The sequence below is a fragment of the Hordeum vulgare genome, chromosome 7H, assembly GCF_904849725.1.
Source record: "Hordeum vulgare subsp. vulgare chromosome 7H, MorexV3_pseudomolecules_assembly, whole genome shotgun sequence".
NCBI lineage: Eukaryota > Viridiplantae > Streptophyta > Magnoliopsida > Poales > Poaceae > Hordeum > Hordeum vulgare.
Genome location: NC_058524.1, coordinates 54,456,004 through 54,477,504, shown reverse-complemented (window position 1 = coordinate 54,477,504; position 21,501 = coordinate 54,456,004). Strand labels below are relative to the sequence as shown.

The window sequence follows — 21,501 nt, the reverse complement described above, 5'->3', positions numbered from 1 at the left end:
CTTTTTTTCTTCTCGTTAAGGCATGAGAGGAGTTTTTAAGGATCTTTTATCTTTTTTTGGAAGATCGATGAGAGCAGTGGATTGGTAGCAAAAAGAATGAACAGATGCAGCTTACATGTGAAGGACTCAAACATATTCATAAAATTCCAACCACACAATTCCAAACTACACAGTTATAGAGACCCAAAACTATTACGTGAAAGATTTTAAAAACATTACGTAGAAAATATACTAATAAAACTACAGATAAACCCTAATTCAAGCCCCTGTAAAACCCCAAACAGTATCTAGCAAGCACAGCCCATGAGCGCGACGATGAGGCGGAGCACGTCCCCGACCTTGATCCTGTAGTCCGGCGCCGTCTTGTCGTTCGTGATCTGCTTGCCACCAAACATGAGCCTTTGCTGGACAAGCGGGATGCCCTCCTTCTCCTCGACGTGCTCCTTGATCCTGTCAACCATGTCCGTTGGCTCGATGTCGATCTCAATCTCCTTTCCGGCAAGCGTCTTGACCTTGATGGAGAGGTCACCGCGGAGGCGGAGCACCAGGTGCAGCATCGACTCCTTCTAGATGCTGTAGTCGGCCAGCGTGCGGCCGTCCTCCAGCTGCTTCCCAACGAAGATGAGCCGCTGCTGGTCCAGCGGGATCCCCTCCTTGTCCTGGATCTTGGCCTTGACATTGTCGATGGTGTCGCTGCTCTCCACCTCCAGGGTGATCGTCTTGCCCATCAGGGTCTTGACTTCATCTTGTTGACGATGGTTGCTTGCTTGCGGAGAGGTGCGTCCTAGCTTAGTTGACGGAGCTTCGCCGGCCGCGAAAAGGCTCGAGTACTCGATCTCTAGCATGTTGGTTGCTTCCTTTCGATGGGGTCGTGTGGAGTATATATTGATGGAATGCGTGCGTGACCGTGAGCTTTGTGTGTGCTCGACTCGGGTTTGGAATTCGATCTGTGTGGTGCCATGATATCGTGCGCAAACTATGCAAATTTTGCACGCTTCTTTTCGCATACGAAAACATTCATATAAGTACAAGAACATTTGTTTTCATATACAAAAATATTTTATGTGAAATATATGAACATATATTAGTGTACTCCATATTTTTATATGTGTTAATAATTCTTCGAACGCATGATTTATTTTACATATTAAAGTAGTTCTACAAGGTTAGTGAAGCATATATGTTTTAAAATATATTTTTAGAAAAAAGAAAGAGAAATCTTGTTAATGGGTCGAACCGAAGCCAACCCATTTAGGAAAGAGGAAAGTATATTTTTCACCGTGAAAACTTCCTTGATGGATCCATATACCCCTCAACTATAATTTTAACCCTCAGTTATACAAAAGTGGATAAATGTGTCCCTTTAGTGGTTTTGGGGATAATTGAAGGCGGTTTTGGCCGTAATAGCTTGGTTAATAGTATAGCCAACAACCACATGTATAAAGTTGCCAAGTCACTTGTAACAAATCTAATAACCCACTCATACAATAGGTAAAGATAGCACTCCCTCCGTTCCTAAATATAAGATTTTTTATAGATTCCACTATATACCACATACGGATAAAAATAGACATGCTTTAGAGTGTAGATTCACTCATTTTGCTTCATATGTAGTTTATGATGAAATCTCTTAAAGGTCTTGTATTAGGAACAGAGGGAGTAGTACATACTATACCATTAATATATGGCCCACCTCTTTCTCCCACAAAGGCTATTGGAGCTCATGCTATAACCGGCTGTAAGTTTGTAGTTTGTTTCTCTTCTGTCTCCTTTACCTGGACTCTTATAGCCCACCTATGTCATTTTATTGTACTTGCTTTAATGATGTTGACTAGGCATTGGCGTGTTAAGGTGATGTGGCAATTGAATGATTCACTCCAATGCGCCATCTCGCACGAAAAACCTAGTTGCAATCCTCATCTCCCGCACTAGAAGGCGGTTAGCGGCAAACCCTAGCACCCACCAAGAGTCCCCATTAGGGTGATAAATCATAACTCCAATCCATAGCAAAAATCAATGGCATGGTCCTACGCTATCTCCTCCACCAGTCGTCGTTCCTCTTTGCTAACCATGGTGTCGATGTCGCAATCGTTGGTGTCGTATCGAGGGGTGCAGGATTGGAGGGGTGGGAGACGATGGAGTACGAGCCAGAGCAGCTCTTCCATTACCACGTGAAGACGCCTCAATGGATTACATGGATTGTGATGAATCCTATTGAGAGGTAATACAACTGCGCGAAATTGAAAGTAAAGTTTATTGCTTCCATTTGTTTGGCCCGATGGCTTCACTCCATGTGTGCTACACTGAAGATCCATAATTTGTGTTAGGGCGTGGATTGTCATTTCTAACAGGATGATCCAAACACTCAGTTCGTCACCCATTTGCTTGGTGATTTGCATGATGTTGTGAACCGTGTTAGAGCATATCTCTCCATATGTGGTTTTGGTAATTGATGACAATTCCTATGGACCAATGGTTGCCTTAAGTTATATTTATAGGATTTGTCCATAGGCACTTCTTGAAGTCCATCTGTTGGGTTCAAGGAGTTTATATGATGACCAAGATGGTATTCAAGGTATTATCCAAAGAATGGTCATAGAGACACAAGGTTGATCAAGATCTCAGACAAAGAGTAAATCAAGATGATCAACACAAAAAGCGTACAAGATGTACCGAGAGGGATCAAGTGATCCCATGGTATGGTGTGCTTCCATGGGCTTGCGTCAAAAGGAAGATCTCATACAACCCATGAAGGATGACGTCAAGTGGTGATCGTCCTCAAGATTGTGGTGTGCAAGTTCAAGTGGATCAACACGAATATATCATTGAAAGTGCAGTCATGCCCTTAATCGTGTTTTGGTGTTGTTGACAACACACATATAGATAACTAATCACTAATCCCCTTTTAAGCTGTTGTTAATGATCATATGTTGATAAGGACAAGCTCATGTGCTAACAAGGACAAGATCAAGATAAGCATTCCTGAGCACTACATGCTTGATTCTTGTGGATGTTCACATGGTGGACAAATGAAGATGAATACATAAGCTAGGCTTTCCACATTGTGTATGGGAGAGCTACTTGAAGACTTCATCATGTCTTGCTTTCAACTTGAGCCAAGAAGGAACAACAACATCAAGCTCAAGTGAAAGGGCTAACTCAAAGGTATCAGTTCCTTTGACGTTAGTGGTGCGGAGTGATAATCAGCGAATAAAAGTATACACTCAAGTATGGATCATCAGTACCCTTTTTATTATTCTTGAGTACAGGGATCCCGCACTATTAAGATGGGATCACATGTTTTGCAATGAACTTGATCAAACTACATCTCTACTTTTCTGGTCATACCACATCTCCACTGCTTTGCTTTGATCTCAAAACAGAACCAATGCCTGGGACATCCGGCTCCCTCCGAACGTCCGAGGGCCGGACGCCCGACTACTTCGGAAATCCGGAATCTTATACCAGAGCCAAAGTCTCGGACATCCGGCTCCCTCCGGACGTCTGAGGGCCGGACGCCCGACCACTTCGGAAAACCGGAACCTTGCACCAGAGAAATCCAGAGTCAAATAACTCGGACTTCCGGCCTCCCCGTGTCGTCCGAGGGCCGGACGTCCAACCACTTTCGGAAATCCGGTGCCCTTGAACAGAGCTGAACTCTCGGACATCCGACCTTCTCTTCGGACGTCCGGTCCCTGTTCGTCTATACAGTGATTCCTGATATCTATACAATGGTTCTTCATATATATACATCCCTCGGACGTCCGACCCCTTGTGGGCGTCCGGACATCCGAGAATTGCCGGACGTCCGACCACTGTCAGACTTAAGTGACCCCAACGGTCACTTTCCCCTCTCCACTATAAATACCCCCCCTCCCACTTCGTGAGAGGGGGCCCAACACAGCCATATCCTCATAAGAACACATTTCTACCTCGCACACATTTCCTCACACAAAATCTTAGATCCCAAGAGCATTTGTGAGCCCCTTTGAGAGTTGTTCCAATCAAAATATAGATCGTCTCCCTCTCCTCCTCTCAACCCAAGCTTTTGAGATTTGAGCAAGTTTTGAGCATTCCCCGTGGTCTTGTTACTCTTGGAGGTTGGAGACTCCTAGGCGGTAGGAGTTCTTCGGAGAGGAATCAATCTGTGTGATTACCCCCGGAAAAGTTTGTGAGGGTTTGGAAGCCACCTCAAAGGCTTACCACTAGTGGTTGGGAAACGCCTTCGTGGTGTTATCTCAAAGGGAGAATAGGGTTAGCCTTATTGGCTGTGCCTGTTGGAAATATGCCCTAGAGGCAATAATAAAATGGTTATTATCATATTTCCTTGTTCATGATAATCGTTTATTGTTCATGCTATAATTGTATTAACAGGAAACAGTAATACAGGTGTGAATAAATAGATCACAATGTGTCCCTAGCAAGCCTATAGTTGGCTAGCTCGTTAGTCAATAGATGATCATGGTTTCCTGATCATGGGCATTAGATGTCATTGATAGCGGGATCACATCATTGGGGGAATGATGTGATGGACAAGACCCAATCCTAAGCATAGCACTAGATCGTATTGTTCGTATGCTAAAGCTTTTCTAATGTCAAGTATCTTTTCCTTCGACCGTGAGATTGTGCAACTCCCAGATACCGTAGGAGTGATTTGGGTGTATCAAACGTCACAACGTAACTGGGTGACTATAAAGGTGCACTACGGGTACCTCGGAAAGTGTCTGTTGGGTTGGTACGAATCGAGATCGGGATTTGTCACTCCGTGTGACGGAGAGGTATCTCTGGGCCCACTCGGTAGAACATCATCATGAGCTCAATGTGACTAAGGAGTTAGTCACATGATGACGTGCTGCGGAACGAGTAAAGAGACTTACCGGTAACGAGATTGAACAAGGTATTGGTATACCGACGATCGAATCTCGGGCAAGTTCTATACCGACAGACAAAGGGAATCGTATACGGGATTGATTGAATCCTTGACATCGTGGTTCATCCGATGAGATCATCGTGGAGCAAGTGGGAGCCCCCATGGGTATCCAGACCCCGCTGATGGTTATTGGCCGGAGAGGCGTCTCGGTCATGTCTGCCTGTCTCCCGAACCCGTAGGGTCTACACACTTAAGGTTCGATGACTCTAGGGTTATAGGGAATTGTTATACGAGGTTACCAAAAGTTGTTCGGAGTCCCAGATGAGATCCCGAATGTCACAAGGAGCTCCGGAATGGTCCGGAGGTAAAGATTGATATATAGGACGGATGGTTTCGGATACCGGAAGTGTTTCGGGCATCACCGGTAACGTACAGGGACCACCGGGACCACCGGAGGTGGCCCCGGGGTTCCACCGAAGGGGGGCAACGACCCCGGGAGGTAAGGTGGGCCAAGTGGGGAAGGGAACCAGCCCCTAGGTGGGCTGGTGCGCCTCCCCACTCAGCCCAATGCGTGGGGAAGAGAAAAGGGGGGCAAACCCTAAGCCAGGTGGGCCTAAGGCCCACCAGGGGTGCGCCACACCCCTCCCTCCCCCCTTGGCCGTCGCACCAGCCCCCATCTAGGGCTGCCCCCCCCCAGGAGAGGGAAACCCTCAAGGGGGCACCGCCCCTCCCTCCCCCTATATATAGTGGGCACTTTTGGCCATTGGAGAGCAGACTTTTCCCTCTCCCTCGGCGCAGCCCTGCCCTTCTTTCTCCTCCTCTCTGCCGGTGCTTGGCGAAGCCGTGCTGGGAGACCTCGTCTCTCCATCGAGACCACGCCGTCGTGCTGCTGGAGTCCTTCCCCAACCTCTCCCTCCTCCTTGCTGGATCAAGGTGCGGGAGACGTCACCGGGCTGCACGTGTGTTGAACGCGGAGGTGCCGTAGTTCGGCACTAGATCGGAATCGCTGCAAGTACGACTCCATCAACCGTGTTCTAGCAACGCTTCCACTTAGCGATCTTCAAAGGTATGAAGATGCTCTTACCCCTCTCTCATTGCTGGTCTCTCCATAGGAAGATCTAAATATGCGTAGGAAAATTTTGAATTTATGCTATGTTACCCAACAGTGCCTTCGTGGTAACATCCACCTCTCTAACGGTGACTAGCTTCCCTCCAAGGAAGTGAACATCGGGATAGATCTTTGTCTCAGTGACCTTGGTTATCCTTAACCCTAACTCCTTACTTGTGGTTTACTTGTGTTACTTGAGCATACATACATTGCATATTGTTTGTGCTCATTATATTGTGTTGGCTATTTCTTTGTACAAGATTAATCATTCAAGCATACCCTCTATATCCACACGTTCACACTTGCAGCTTTTGATATATCGTGTGCTATAGTGTGATCTAGTATCTTGTGTCGTTCACCTACTCGTCGTGTGATATAGCTCAAGTAAGTTTGTGTAACTTACTTGTGCTTGTTAGTAACCGTGTTGTTGGTGCACGTTGTGGTGTCTATTGCATTTAGGATTTGTGCTTGAAAAGTATCCTCTTAGTTTATTTCCGCATTAGGTTTATGCCAAATCCGAAGAAGTTTTTAAATAGCCTATTCACCCCCCTCTAGGCGTCATCGTGGTACTTTCAATTGGTATCATAGCAAGGTCTCTCTTTAATTAGGTTTCACGACCTAGAGAGTATCGATGTCGACTATTGGACTAGTGCACAATGACACCTTTGACTTTGATGGCACAAATTATACCCTATGGAGAATTCATATGCTCCATCACTTTCGGGCCATGGGCCCAAATACTTTACGAATTGTTCTTGTAGGGATTGCCGACAAAAAGGATGATGCATCTTCATCTACTAATGAAATGTATCTTGATTGTGAGGCTTTTCTTGCCATTCATCGAACCATAAGTCCTGAAGTGTTTAAGTCTATCTCGACTTGCAAGTCAGCTCATGAAGTCTGGACTAAACTTGAAGATATATATGGTGGGTCCAATCTTGATGAAGACGATATTATGATGAAGGAGTTGGTGCATGAGCTCTTCACTCTTTTCGATCATAAAGAATCCACCACTACTTCCATATCCGATTGCTTGCACACCTCAGCATCTTCAATCTCACAAGGTAATAACATGGTGAGTGAAGAAATGTATGTTGATGAAAATGTCATAGCCTTATGGACACGAGCATATCTAGCACCACACATAGTGTAAATTATTGTGCTGATAGGTCATGCATTTCACCTAAAGATCCCTCGACAAATGTCTGTGGTGATATGCCTGCTTTCCTGTGTCCTCTTGATCAAAATATCTTGTTTCTCCCTAGTTGCCCTATGACTAATCATTTAGGGGAAATCAAGAAATATGAAGTACTTTTGACTAATGAAGAATCTGATTCACCAAAAGAATCATCATCAACTCCTCCAGTTCACATGTGCCTCATGGCAAGAGGTAATAATGAGGTATCATCTTCTCTGTGCAATAATGATGATATTTGCGATGAGGATGATGATGATGACTTGACTGAAAATATCTATGTGATCGGTAAAATTCTTCATAAAGCTAAAAATAACGCTCTTCAAATATTCCAAGATGTTCTTGCTTACTTTGAAAATTGTAATGATTCACTTAATCATGAACAAGCTAAAAGTGAACAACTTGAACATGAACTTGAGAAGAGTCATCAAGCATCTAGAGACTTAAGATCTTCAAAAGAAGAGATTGAAGTTGCTCATAATAAACTTAAAAAGGATTTTGAGGTCCTTCTCCTTGAATGCAATAGTGTCAAGGGAGAGCTCATCAAAACCTCTAAGATCTATGAGGAGCTTCAATCTACTCATGAGAAGTCTCTAATTGCTACTTACTCCTCTCATATTGTTGATGATACTTGTACATCTAACTCTACCTCATTTGAAGTATCAACATTGAAGGAGAATGTTGAGCTACGTGCTCAACTTGATTTACTAACTAGCAATTATGGGAAGTTGGAAGAAAACCATGTAATGCTCACAAGCTCTCATGCTGATCTTCTAACATCTCATAATGTGCAAAAGTTAGCTCATGAGGCTATCATCACCAAGGTAACATCAAGTGAGCCTCATGTGGAAAATGGCACTACTTCTAGTCAAAGTACTATATTTCCATGTGCTAGTCCTCGTAATTCGTCTACTCATAATGTTGCTACCTCGTGTGATGAATTACTTTTCTTGCCTTGTTGCTCTAACATTGAAGCTTACACTTCCTCTAGTACTTGCGTTGATACTAATCATGCAGAGGAAATCGAAGAGCTCAAGGCCCAAGTCACTTCTTTGAAGAAAGACTTGGAACAGTGTCATGAAGGGATGTTCACACTCAACAACGTCCTGTGTGAGCAAACATCTCCGAATGACAAAAATGATGTTGGAGTAAACTCAAACAAGAACAAGAGGGGCCCAGAACAAGTCAAGAATTCGGGCAAAATCATTTGCTTCAAGTGCAAAGTTAAAGGGCACCATGTTAGATCTTGCCCTGTGAAGACGAAGTCTCAAAGTCACAAGCAACAAGGGAAGCGGCCACAAACTCAATCACATACTCAGCTACAAGTTGAAGGGAGGCCTCTTTCCAATAAGACCCAAGCCAACACTCCCCGAGGTGAGAAATCAACTGGTAAGAAAGCAAAGGGTAGATGTTGCTACTTATGTCGTGAGAAGGGCCACGTCGCTTCGTCTTGCACGAGAGGTAACTTATCCAACCCAATCACTATTGATGATATCTATTCCCTTGGGAAGGATAAGGTTGGCAATGTGTTTGCCAAGTTTGTTGGTACTCAAAATGGTGTCAAGAAAAGAACCATTTGGGTTGCCAAGCCTATTGTGACTAACCTCTTAGGACCCAACGTAGTTGGGGACCAACAAGCTCAAACTTGATCAATAGGTGACTATGGAGGACATTAGAGACTTGGTTACATAATGAAGAATTAAGGGGTCTTCATCATTCATATTATCTCAAGCCAAGTCATTTGGATTATCGAGTTTCTATCTTATATCCAATGTGCCTCCTTACGGTAACTTGTACTTAAACTGTTTACATTGTTAGTTGCTTGCCCCTTTGCATGTTGTAGTTTTGTACCTTGCATGCGTTTGTATATGTTGTGCTTCCAACTTGCTTCTCTTGAGTAATTGAGTATGTGTATGTTGGTTTGCATATCATGTACATGTGAGTCTTGTATTGAACCTTTTTGCATCTTGTTTGTATCTTTGTTGGCTCTTGTGAGAGATTAATGGATTATCCCATTGTGGGGGAGTGATGTGCTTTGCACACCTCACAATCCTATAAATGTGTATACATGAGGAATACCACTTAGTATTGATATTTCAAGATTATCTAGTTTCTATGTGGTATGTCTTACTCATGAGAAATTCAAATTCTATATGGTCAATTAATTATCTCTTGTTGGTTTTAATTTGCCACTTGTTAATATTGTTGGTTTATCACATTATGGGGGAGTAATATGCTATGTGCATATTACAAACCTAGAAAATGTGTACATTTGAGGTGTTGCCACTTAGTGTTGATATTGTAAATTATCTTGTTCCTAGGTGGCATGTTAGCTCTACAAGTGTCATTTGCTTGCGTTTTATGGGTAAAGATGATCTTGGATATATTTGCGATCTACCAATGAGTATCACTTCCAAAATACTTCTTGTCCTTGACAATTGGTATTCCCATCATGTGATAGGAATTGCTAATCGTCTTTACATTGGATTTTGTGTTTCGTTTTTCTTCCTTGCTGCTTATGGATCTATTTTAACATGTCTAGTGTTTTTATAGATATAGAGAAAGTGATGATCCCATCTTGTGCATTTTGTATTTAAATGCAAATTATATATAATGCACGTCCCTTGGGGGAGCTATCCTATTTTCTTTAGAACACTCTCTTTATTCACCCATCATAAAATCTTTTGATCCACATCAAGTGTGTGTTGATGGGAGGCAAGTCTTGCTCTTTATGATGCTTTGTGCCATCATGAAAATTTGTCGAGGGTTTGGTTTGTTGGAACCTAGCTCTCTTTTGGAAATTAGATACCTCGTGTTTGTTTTCCTTCAATTGGTTTCTTGTTTCCTTTTATTTGGCATGTGTCAATGGATATCTCATTCCTTGAGGTATCTTTTAATTGATATCCTTCAAGTGATAGTTCTTGTTTGTTTAGGATCTTATTATCACTTGATACCTTGTCTTTTGGGGACTTATCAACTTTGTGTTGAGTTGATTCTTGAGAGTCTTAAGCATGCATATCTACTATATACAACTTCTTTTGCTTGCTTGCTTTCTTTGACCCAATATATAGGGGAAACTCCACCTTATCATAAATTGGCTAAAGTGTGCATGAAATTCAAATTCATATCTATATGCACATATGTATGTGGAGTTTGTCCTATGTATTGCTGGTTTTCTAACTCTTTGGTCCCAATGAGTTTTGGCATCATTGTTGGAAATATGCCCTAGAGGCAATAATAATTAGTTATTATTATATTTCTTTGTTCATGATAATCGTTTATTATCCATGCTATAATTTTATTGATTGGAAACACAATACTTGTGTGGATACATAGACAAAACACTGTCCCTAGTAAGCCTCTAGTTGACTAGCTCGTTGATCAAAGATGGTCAAGGTTTCCTGGCCATAGGCAAGTGTTGTTACATGATAACGGGATCACATCATTAGGAGAATCATGTGATGGACTAGACCCAAACTAATAGACGTAGGATGTTGATCGTGTCATTTTGTTGCTACTGTTTTCTGCGTGTCAAGTATTTGTTCCTATGACCATGGGATCATATAACTCACTGACACCGGAGGAATGCTTTGTGTGTATCAAACATCGCAACGTAACTGGGTGACTATAAAGATGATCTACAGGTATCTCCGAAGGTGTTCGTTGAGTTAGTATGGATCAAGACTGGGATTTGTCACTCCGTATGACGGAGAGGTATCTCGGGGCCCACTCGGTAATACAACATCACACACAAGCCTTGCAAGCAATGTGACTTAGTGTAAGTTGCGGGATCTTGTATTACAGAACGAGTAAAGAGACTTGCCTGTAAACAAGATTGAAATAGGTATGCGGATACTGACGATCGAATCTCGGGCAAGTAACATACCGAAGGACAAAGGGAATGACATACGGGATTATATGAATCCTTGGCACTGAGGTTCAAACGATAAGATCTTCGTAGAATATGTAGGATCCAATATGGGCATCCAGGTCCCGCTATTGGATATTGACCGAGGAGTCTCTCGGGTCATGTCTACATAGTTCTCGAACCCGCAGGGTCTGCACACTTATGGTTCGACGTTGTTTTATGCGTATTTGAGTTATATGGTTGGTTACCGAATGTTTTTAGGGATCCCGGATGAGATCACGGACGTCACGAGGGTTTCCGGAATGGTCCGGAAACGAAGATTGATATATAGGATGACCTCATTTGGTTACCGGAAGGTTTTCGTACATTACCGGAAAAGTTTCGGGCTCATCGGTAGTGTACTGGGAGTGCCGAGAGGGGTGCCGGGGACCATCAGGAGGGGTGTCACGCCCCAAGGGGTCTCATGGGCTATGGAAAGAGATAAACCAGCCCCTAGTGGGTTGGAATAAGTTCCCACTAAGGTCCATAAGGTTTGAGAAGGAAAAAAACACAAGGTGGAAAGAGTTTCCAAGTGGGAAGGTGGAATCCTACTCCAAGTAGGATTGGAGTAGGACTCCTCCACCTCCAATTTCGGCCAAACCTTTAGGTTTTGAGGCTGCCTCCTCCCCTCCCTCCCTCCTATATATAGTGGGGTTTTAGGGCTGATTTGAGACAACTTTTTCAAGGCAGCCCGACCACATACCTCCACGGTTTTACCTCTAGATCGCGTTTCTGCGGAGCTCGGGCGGAGCCCTGCTGAGATTAGATCACCACCAACCTCCGGAGCGCCGTCATGCTGCCGGAGAACTCATCTACCTCTCCGTCTCTCTTGCTGGATCAAGAAGGCCGAGATCATCGTCGAGCTGTACGTGTGCTGAACGCGGAGGTGCCGTCCGTTCGGCACTAGATCGTGGGACGGATCGCGGGACGGTTCGTGGGACGGTTCGCGGGGCGGATCGAGGGACGTGAGGACGTTCCACTACATCATCCTCGTTCACTAACGCTTCTGCTATGCGATCTACAAGGGTACGTAGATCGGAAATCCCCTCTCGTAGATGGACATCACCATGATAGGTCTTCGTGTGCGTAGGAAATTTTTTGTTTCCCATGCGACGTTCCCCAACAATCATTTTGTTTGTTTTGCTGTTCCAGGAACAACTGGAGATGCATTGGATGCTCGGCTCACCTATAAGGAAGGTGTTGAGACCATGTGATTATTGGAGCCAAGTTAGGATGATCAAAGAACAACTATCTACTACATCAATCCAATGTTGTCTCGTTAACAAGTATCCACTTCATGCATTCTTTTCTTGCAAAGGCCCCAACCTGTCTTTTCTTTTCCAGGTTGCATCATGGCATGAATCTCTTGATTCGTTCTTGTAGTACTTGTTTGCTTTCTCAAAGCATCCGAACAATGATGCCTTACTACTAGTTGGGATGTCTTTGATGTTCGTATGTTGGAAGTTCATATTGTACAATAAGAAAATATTAGGCCATGTGCTATGCTTCCAAGCAAAAGATCTTATTGATAAATTTATGACTTCCTTTTGGATATCTAGTTTGTTCCTTTTTGTAACCATTTCGTGTGTACATCCTTCTTTGAGGATATATATCATCATGATTGTCTTCTACTTAGAATCTTTTACACATGAGAGAAGTTACATCTCTAATTGATATCTCCTTTTCTTTCACGTCCACCGTTGCATTTCCTTTTTCAGTTTTTGGTTGCTTCGTGAAAGGATTTGTTTTGAGTGCATATCTTATTTTCCTACATCTTGATGCACTCTTTGGTCGTGAAGATTATTTTTCCTCATGCTTGTCTTGATGAGGGTTTTGCCATTTCGATTAGTATCCCTCCTCTTGACAAGGTTCTTACTTCCTATCTTTACAATGGGTTCTCACAAGAGTTGGTTCTTATTTTGTTTATTGGTAAGCTTGTGAACCCATTTTCTAGTATGTGTGTGTGGGAATGATATGTCTTGCACTTTGTGTCTCATTTCATCAAGACTATGTTGATGAGTAATGCTCATCCTTATCTTAGTCTTCTCAAGTGCTTTGCCATGACTCACACACATTACTTTGGTTGAGCCTATTCTTAAGTTGCTTCTTTTACATGTTGCTCAACCATTTGTTTTGTGCAATTGATATGCTTATTGTCTCATCTATCTTCTTGCACTCGTTGTGTGTTTTTATTAATTTTGGGGAAGCAACGATCCTATTTTGTGCACCTGTATCAAATACAAAAATCTCGTATTAGTGCACAAATCATGGGGAGCTTCTCTAGTTCTTGATAAAACACTATGTTGCCTTTATCATAATATTTTTTATTCATGTGTTTCGAAGGACCATATGATTGTTTGTTCCATCTGATATCTTTTGATTGCTTGCCTCTATTTTTGTATGTCTTTGTGGCATACGATCCTTTTATTTGCAATCTTTGGGTCCTCAATATAGTTTGTTTTCCTCCAACTACTTATCATTGTAGTTGTGTATTTCTTTGCACTCATTTGCTGAGAAGTACACACTCTTTTTGGAGAACCACCTACTATATTGGCTTTCTAAACTTTTCTTCCATTTTGGCAATCGATGCCAATGGGGGAGAAGTTTAGAGAGTTTACTTTGGATATGTTTAGAGGATTTTGCTTTTATTGCGTAAGCATTTACATCTTGCACGCATGCATTATTGCTTTGTATGTGTGCGCTTGGTTATGCTTATTTCCTTATATAAACTCTCTTGAAGTGGTTGTCATCAATTACCAAAATGGGGGAGATTGTTAGAGCATATCTCTCCATATGTGGTTTTGATAATTGATGACAATTCCTATGGACTAATGGTTGCCTTAAGTTATATTTATAGGATTTGTCCATAGGCACTTCTTGAAGTCCATCTGTTGGGTTCAAGGAGTTTATATGATGACCAAGATGGTATTCAAGGTATTATCCCAAGAATGGTCATAGAGACACAAGGTTGATCAAGATCTCAGACAAAGAGTAAATCAAGATGATCAACACACAAAGCGTACAAGATGTACCGAGAGGGATCAAGTAATCCCATGGTATGGTGTGCTTCCATGGGCTTGCGTCAAAAGGAAGATCTCATACAACCCATGAAGGATGACGTCAAGTGGTGATCGTCATCAAGATTGTGGTGTGCAAGTTCAAGTGGACCAGCACGAATATATCATTGAAAGTGCAGTCATGCCCTTAATCGCGTTTTGGTGTTGTTGAAAACACACATATAGATAACTAATCACTGATCCCCTTTTATGCTCCTGTTAATGATCATATGTTGATAAGGACAAGCTCATGTGCTAACAAGTACAAGATCAAGATAAGCATTCCTGAGCACTACATGCTTGATTCTTGTGGATGTTCACATGGTGGACAAATGAAGATGAATACATAAGCTAGGCTTTCCACATTGTGTATGGGAGAGCTACTTGAAGACTTCATCATGTCTTGCTTTCAACTTGAGCCAAGAAGGGACAACAACATCAAGCTCAAGTGAAAGGGCTATCTCAAAGGTATCAGTTCCTTTGACGTTAGTGGAGCGGAGTGATGATCAGCGAATAAAAGTATACACTCAAGTATGGATCATTAGTACCCTTTTTATTATTCTTGAGTATAGGGATCCCGCACTATTAAGAGGGGATCACAGGTTTTGCGATGAACTTTCTCAAACTACATCTCCACTTTTCTGCTCATACCACATCTCCACTGCTCTGCTTTTATCTCAAAACAGAACCAATGCCTCGGACATCTGGCTCCCTCCGGACGTCTGAGGGACGGACGCCCGACTACTTCGGAAATCTGGAATCTTATACCAGAGCTAAAGTCTGAGACATCCGGCTCCCTCCGGACGTCCGAGGGCCGGACGCCCGACCACTTCAGAAAACCGGAACCTTGCACCAGAGAAATCCAGAGTCAAATAACTCAGACTTCCGGCCTCCCCTGTCGTCCGAGGGCCGGACGTCCAACCACTTTCGGAAATCCGGTGCCCTTGAACACAGGTGAACTCTTGGACATCCGATCTTCTCTTCGGACGTCCGGTCCCTGTTCGTCTATACAGTGATTCCTGATATCTATACAATGGTTCCTGATATATATACATCCCTCGGACGACTGACCCGTGTCGGACGTCCGACCCCTTGTGGGCGTCCGGACATCCGAGAATTGCCGGACGTCCGACCACTGTCACACTTAAGTGACCCCAACTGTCACTTTCCCTTCTCCACTATAAATACCCCCTCCCACTTTGTGAGAGGGGGCCCAACACAGCCATATCCTCATAAGAACACATTTCTACCTCACACACATTTTCTCACACCAAATCTTAGATCCCAAGAGCATTTGTGAGCCCCTTTGAGAGTTGTTCCAATCAAAAGATAGATCGTCTCCCTCTCCTCCTCTCAACCCAAGCTATTTGAGATTTGAGCAAGTTTTGAGCATTCCCCATGGTCTTGTTACTCTTGGAGGTTGGAGACTCCTAGGCGGTAGGAGTTCTTCGGAGAGGAACCAATCCGTGTGATTACCCCCGGAAAAGTTTGTGAGGGTTTGGAAGCCACCTCAATGGCTTACCACTAGTGGTTGAGAAACGCCTTCGTGGTGTTATCTCAAAGGGAGAATAGGGTGAGCCTTCGTGGCGTTGGTGTGCCTTCGTGATAACATCCACCTCTCTAATGGTGACTAGCTTCCCTCCAAGGAAGTGAACATCGGGATACATCTTTGTCTCAGTGACCTTGGTTATCCTTAACCCTAACTCCTTACTTGTGGTTTACTTTTGTTACTTGAGCATACATACATTGCATATTGTTTGTGCTCATTATACTGTGTTGGCTATTTCTTTGTATAAGATTAATCGTTCAAGCATACCCTCTATATCCACACGTTCACACTTGCAGCTTTTGATATATCATGTGCTATAGTGTGATCTAGTATCTTGTGTCGTTCACCTACTCGTCGTGTGATATAGCTCAAGTAAGTTTGTGTAACTTACTTGTGCTTGTTAGTAACCGTGTTGTTGGTGCACGTTGCGGTGTCTATTGCATTTAGGATTTGTGCTTGAAAAGTATCATCTTAGTTTATTTCCGCATTAGGTTTAAGCCAAATCTGGAGAAGTTTTTAAATAGCCTATTCACCCCCCCTCTAGGCGTCATTGTGGTCCTTTCAAACCGTTTGAAGACCGATGTTAGGAAACTAAAGATTTTGAACGAACAACTCAAGCATTTAGTGATGGAGGCCAAGTCCAGGATTGATGTCTTGCGATGTTGATGTTTATGCCCTTGTTTTGCAAGCAAAACATGTTGAAGAAGTGGCTGGATTGAAGAAGAAATTTGAGAGAATGAAATTAAAGTTCCTATGTATTATGAGTGTGATTTATATGGCTTATAGTTGTTACCACTTACAAGTCTTGTTTAGTCGTGTGTAAAGCGAGGCAAAAAAAGGTTGTACTAAATGCTTTGAAATGAATGAAAACTCTGAAATCTATTCTGAGTTTGTTACTTGTTGAAGTTGTATGTTTCAGTTTTCACATCCATGCTCATATGCTACTTTTTTTTTGGTTGCAAAACTATGCTCATAGGCTGAGTGAACAGAAAATTAAAAGAACTTGGCTCCTAATAATATTCCTTTGAGGTGAACACAAATTCAAAGAAAGAGAGCACATTGGACACATTAGTTTCACTCACCAGTTCTCGAAACAGTCTTTTGCCCCGCTTTATATATAAAGCAAAAACTAAAGAAAGTGCAAGGTCCTCTTATAAAGTTGATGCCAGGATAACTGGATCATGCAATACGCACATGATATGCTACCAACAAAGAATGCAGGAAGATCTGAAAACACCGCCACACTACACCATAGTACACCTAAGCTCCACGGAAACATCCTCAAAAGGGAGAACGACGCAACACTTCACCGTTGTCGAGTCCACAATGGACAAAGGTCTTCAACCGGAGATTTGACGTGGAGAGAAAACCCACGACGACGCCTTCACGAAGAGAGCAGCACCCACGGGCGTCACCGTCATCGGCGCAAAGCTATCGCTTGGCAAATCACCCTGCCACTATGAGGCCTCCACTACAAGTACGGTGGGGGTCAGATCCCCAAATCTGAAGCAAGTAGTCACCCCTGTGACGATAGAGAACACGCCCGAGCCACCCACCACCACACCTCTCGTCGTGGACACAACCATGAAGGAGAGACACTACCATCATGATGGTACCCGCCAGAGAGCTAACCCTAGAGACCACCATCCGGGGTCGCTGCCCCGACATCCCTGCCTCGAGACACCGTACACCACTCACTTCAAGATGCACACAACCATAATAGGAGCAACAAAGACATGTATATGCTCCTAAGCCTGTTGGGGATTGTCGCATGGAAACAAGAAAATTTCTACGCTCACCAAGATCAATCTATGGAGATCAACATCTACGAGAGGGGGAGTGCATCTACATACCCTTGCAGATCGTTAAGCGAAAGCGTTGAGAAACGCGGTTGATGTAGTCAAACGTTTCGCGATCCAATCACGATCCGTCCCGCGATCCAATCACGAACATCCTGATCAAGTGTCGAACGGACGACACCTTCGTGTTCAGCACACGTACAACCTGATGACACCTTCACCACCTCGATCCAGCGAGCGTGGGTGAAGTGGTAGATGAGTTCTCCGGCAACACAACAGCGTGGTGGCGGTGGTGGTGGTGCGATCTGAGCAGGCTTCACCAAGCGTTGTCGTAGACGCGTTTCGGAGGAGAAATCAATATAGGGAAAGAGGTAGGGCTGCACCTATGGCTTGGGCTGGTGCTTCCCTCTCTCCCTATCTATACATAGGAGGAGTGGGTAGGTAGGGCACAGCCTTGTACCCTCCTTCAAGGAGGGCTGGCCCGCCAAAGAGGGGAAGAGTCCACCTCCAACAAGTGAGGTGGACACACTATGGGAGGACTCCTCCTCCACCCTTGGGCGCATGAGACATATAGGGGTCAACTGCCCAACCCACTAGGAGCTGGTGCGCCACCTTTTAGGCCCACGTGGCCACCCGGGGTGGGTGGGCCTCTCCCGGTGGACCCCCAGAACCCTTTCAGCATTCCCGGTACAATACCGAAAAACCCAAAACTCTTCTATAACCCGAATACCACTTTAGTATATATAAATCTTCATCTCCTGACCATTCTGGATCTCCTCGTGATGTCCGGGATCTCATGTGGGACTCCAAACAACTTTCGATAACCAATATAAATAACACAACAATATTATATCGTCACCGAACGTTAAGTTTCCAGACCCAGCGGGTTCAAGAACTATGCAAACATGACCGAGACACCTATACAGTCAATAACCAATAGCGGGACCTGGATGCCCATATTGGTTCCCACAAATTCTATGAATATCTATATCAGTCGAACCAACGATGTCAAGGATACAGCTAATCCCGTATGCAGTTCCCTTTGTCCATCGATATATTGCCCAAGATTCAATCGTCGGTATCTCCATACCTAGTTAAATTATGTTACTCGCAAGTCTCTTTACTCATTATGTAATACAATATCCCATGACTAACTCCAGCTTGCAAGCTCGTTGTGATGTTGTATTACCGAGTGGGCCCCGAGATACCTCTTCGTCATACAAAGTGACAAATCCCAGACTTGATCACCCTCTCCATAGACGCCCTCTGAGATACATGTAGAGCATCTTTATATTCACCCAGTTACGTTGTGACGTTTGATACACACAACGCATTTCTCCAGTGTTAGTGAGTTGCATGATCTCATGGTCAAAGGAATAGATACATTGACATGCAAAAAGCAATAGCGGTAAACTGGATACGATCAAACGCTATGCTTAAGGTTTGGGTCTTGTCCGTCACATCATTCTCCTAATTATGTGATCCCGTTATCAAATGACAACTCATGTCTATGGCTAGGAAAGCTTAGCCATCTTTGATCAACGAGCTAGTCCAGTAGAGGCATACTAGGGACACTTTGTTGTCTATGTACCCACACATGTATTTGAGTTTTCAGTCAATACAATTATAGCATGGATAATAAACGATTTTCATGAACAAGGAAATATGATAATAACTAATTTATTGTTGCCTCTAGGGCATATTTCCAACAGTCTCCCACTTGCACTAGAGTCAATAATCTAGTTCACAACACCATGTGATTAACACCCAATAAGTTCTCGGGTTTGATCATGTTTTGCTTATGAGAGAGGTCTTTCTCAATGGGTCTGCAACATTCAGGTACGTGTGTACTTTACAGATCTCTATGTCATACTGTAGATGGGGCTACCACGCTCTACTTGGAACTATTCCAAATGAGTTCTCCACTATACGAATCCGGTTCGCTACTCAGAGTCATCCGAATTGGTGTCCAAGCTTGCATTAACATAACCCTTTTCAACGAACTCTTTTATCACCTCCATAATCGAGAAACATTTTCATAGTCCTCTAGTTACTAAGGATAACTTTGACCGTTGTCCTGTGATACACTCCTAGATCACTCTTGTACCCCTTGATAGACTCATGGCAAGGCACACACCAGGTGCGGTACACATCATGGCATACTATATGTTGGGGAATGTAGTAATAATTCAAAAAAATCCTACATCACACCAAGATCAAACTAGGAGAAACCAGCAATGAGAGAGGAAGAGCATCTTCATACCGTTGAAGATCGCAAAGTGGAAGCATTACTATGAACGCGGTTGATGGAGTCGTACTCGCGGCGATCTGATCAAACACCGAACGTTCGGTGTCTCCACGTTCAACACACCTACAACCCGGGGACGTCTCCTCCTTCTTGATCCAGCAAGAGTGAAGGAGAAGTTGAGGGAGAGCTCCGGCAACACGGCGGCATGGTGGCGATTGAGCTTGTGGTTCCCGGCACGGCTTCGCCAAGCACCGCGGAGGAGAGGTGGAGGGGTAGGGTTGCGCCAAGAGGTGGTGATCAAGGTGTGTGCAAGCCTCCCAAAACCCTCTCTATTTATAGGAGGGAGAGATAGGGGGTCGATCACCCTAGGGTTCCCCTAGGAGGGGTGGCGGCAGCCCTAGAGGAGGGGGCGGTGGCACCCTAGGGTTGGCTTGCCACTCAAGGCGATGGGTGGCACCCCCACGCCCTACGGTTTAGCCCTATGCGCATTGGCCCTCCTCTCTTGGCTCGCACCAGCCACTAGGGGCTGGTTCCCTTCCACTTTCGTGTTGGGTAACGTGGTAGTAATTCAAAATTTTCCTACGTCATACCAAGATCTATCTAGGAGAAACCAACACCGAGAGAGGTTGTAGAGCATCTTCATACCTTTGAAGATCGCTAAGAGGAAGTATTACTACGAACACGGTTGATGGAGTTGTACTTGTAGCGATTCATATCATGGAAGATTCTGATCTAAGCGCCGAACAATGACGCCTCCGTGTTCAACACACGTGCAGCCCGATGACGTCTCCTTCACCTTGATCCATCAAGGAGAGAGGAGAAGTTCAGGGAGAGCTCCGGTAGCACGACGGCGTGGTGACGGTGGAGCCGCGTGGTACTCCGGTAGGGCTTCGCCAAGTGCTACAGAGGAGGAGGAGGAGGATCTCCTCATGACGTCCGGGATCTCATCCGGGACTCCCAACAACCTTCGATAACCACATGCGATTCCCATTACAACTCTAGTGTCATCGAACCTTAAGTCTGTACACCCTATGGGTTCGGGAAACATGCAGACATGACCGAGACACCTCTCCAGTCAATAACCAACAGTGGCGTCTGGATATCCATGTTGGCTCCCACATGTTCCACGATGATCTCATCGAATGAACCACGATGTCGGGGATTCAATCAATCTCGTATGCAATTCCCTTTGTCTACCGGTATAACACTTGCCCGAGATTCGATCGTTGGTATCCCCATACCTTGTTCAATCTAGTTATCGGCAAGTCTCTTTACTCGTTCCGTAACACATCATCCCATGGCTAACTCCTTAGTCACATTGAGCTCATTATGATGATGCATTACCGAGTGGGCCCAGAGATACCTCTTCGTCACACGGAGCGACAAATCCAGTCTCGATTCATACCAACCCAACAGACACTTTTAGAGATACCTGTAGTGCACCTTTATAATCACCCAGTTACGTTGTGACGTTTGATACACCCAAAGAACTCCTATGGTATCCGGGAGTTGCAAATTCTCATGGTCTCTGGAAATGATACTTGACATTAGAAAATCTTCAGCAGATGAACTACATGATCTTGTGCTATGCTTAGGATTGGGTCTTGTCCATCACATAATTCTCCTAATGATGTGATCCCGTTATCAATGACATCCAATGTCCATGGCTAGGAAACCATAACCATCTATTGATCAACAAGCTAGTCAACTAGAGGCTCACTAGGGACATGTTGTGGTCTATATATTAACACCTGTATTATGGTTTCCGG

General features: G+C 44.0%; 1 pseudogene; it reads right to left on the bottom strand.

The window, feature by feature from the left end:
• Positions 1–287: 287 nt before the first annotated feature.
• Positions 288–845, bottom strand: LOC123408260 (annotated as a pseudogene).
• Between the last annotated feature and the right edge of the window lie 20,656 nt (positions 846–21,501).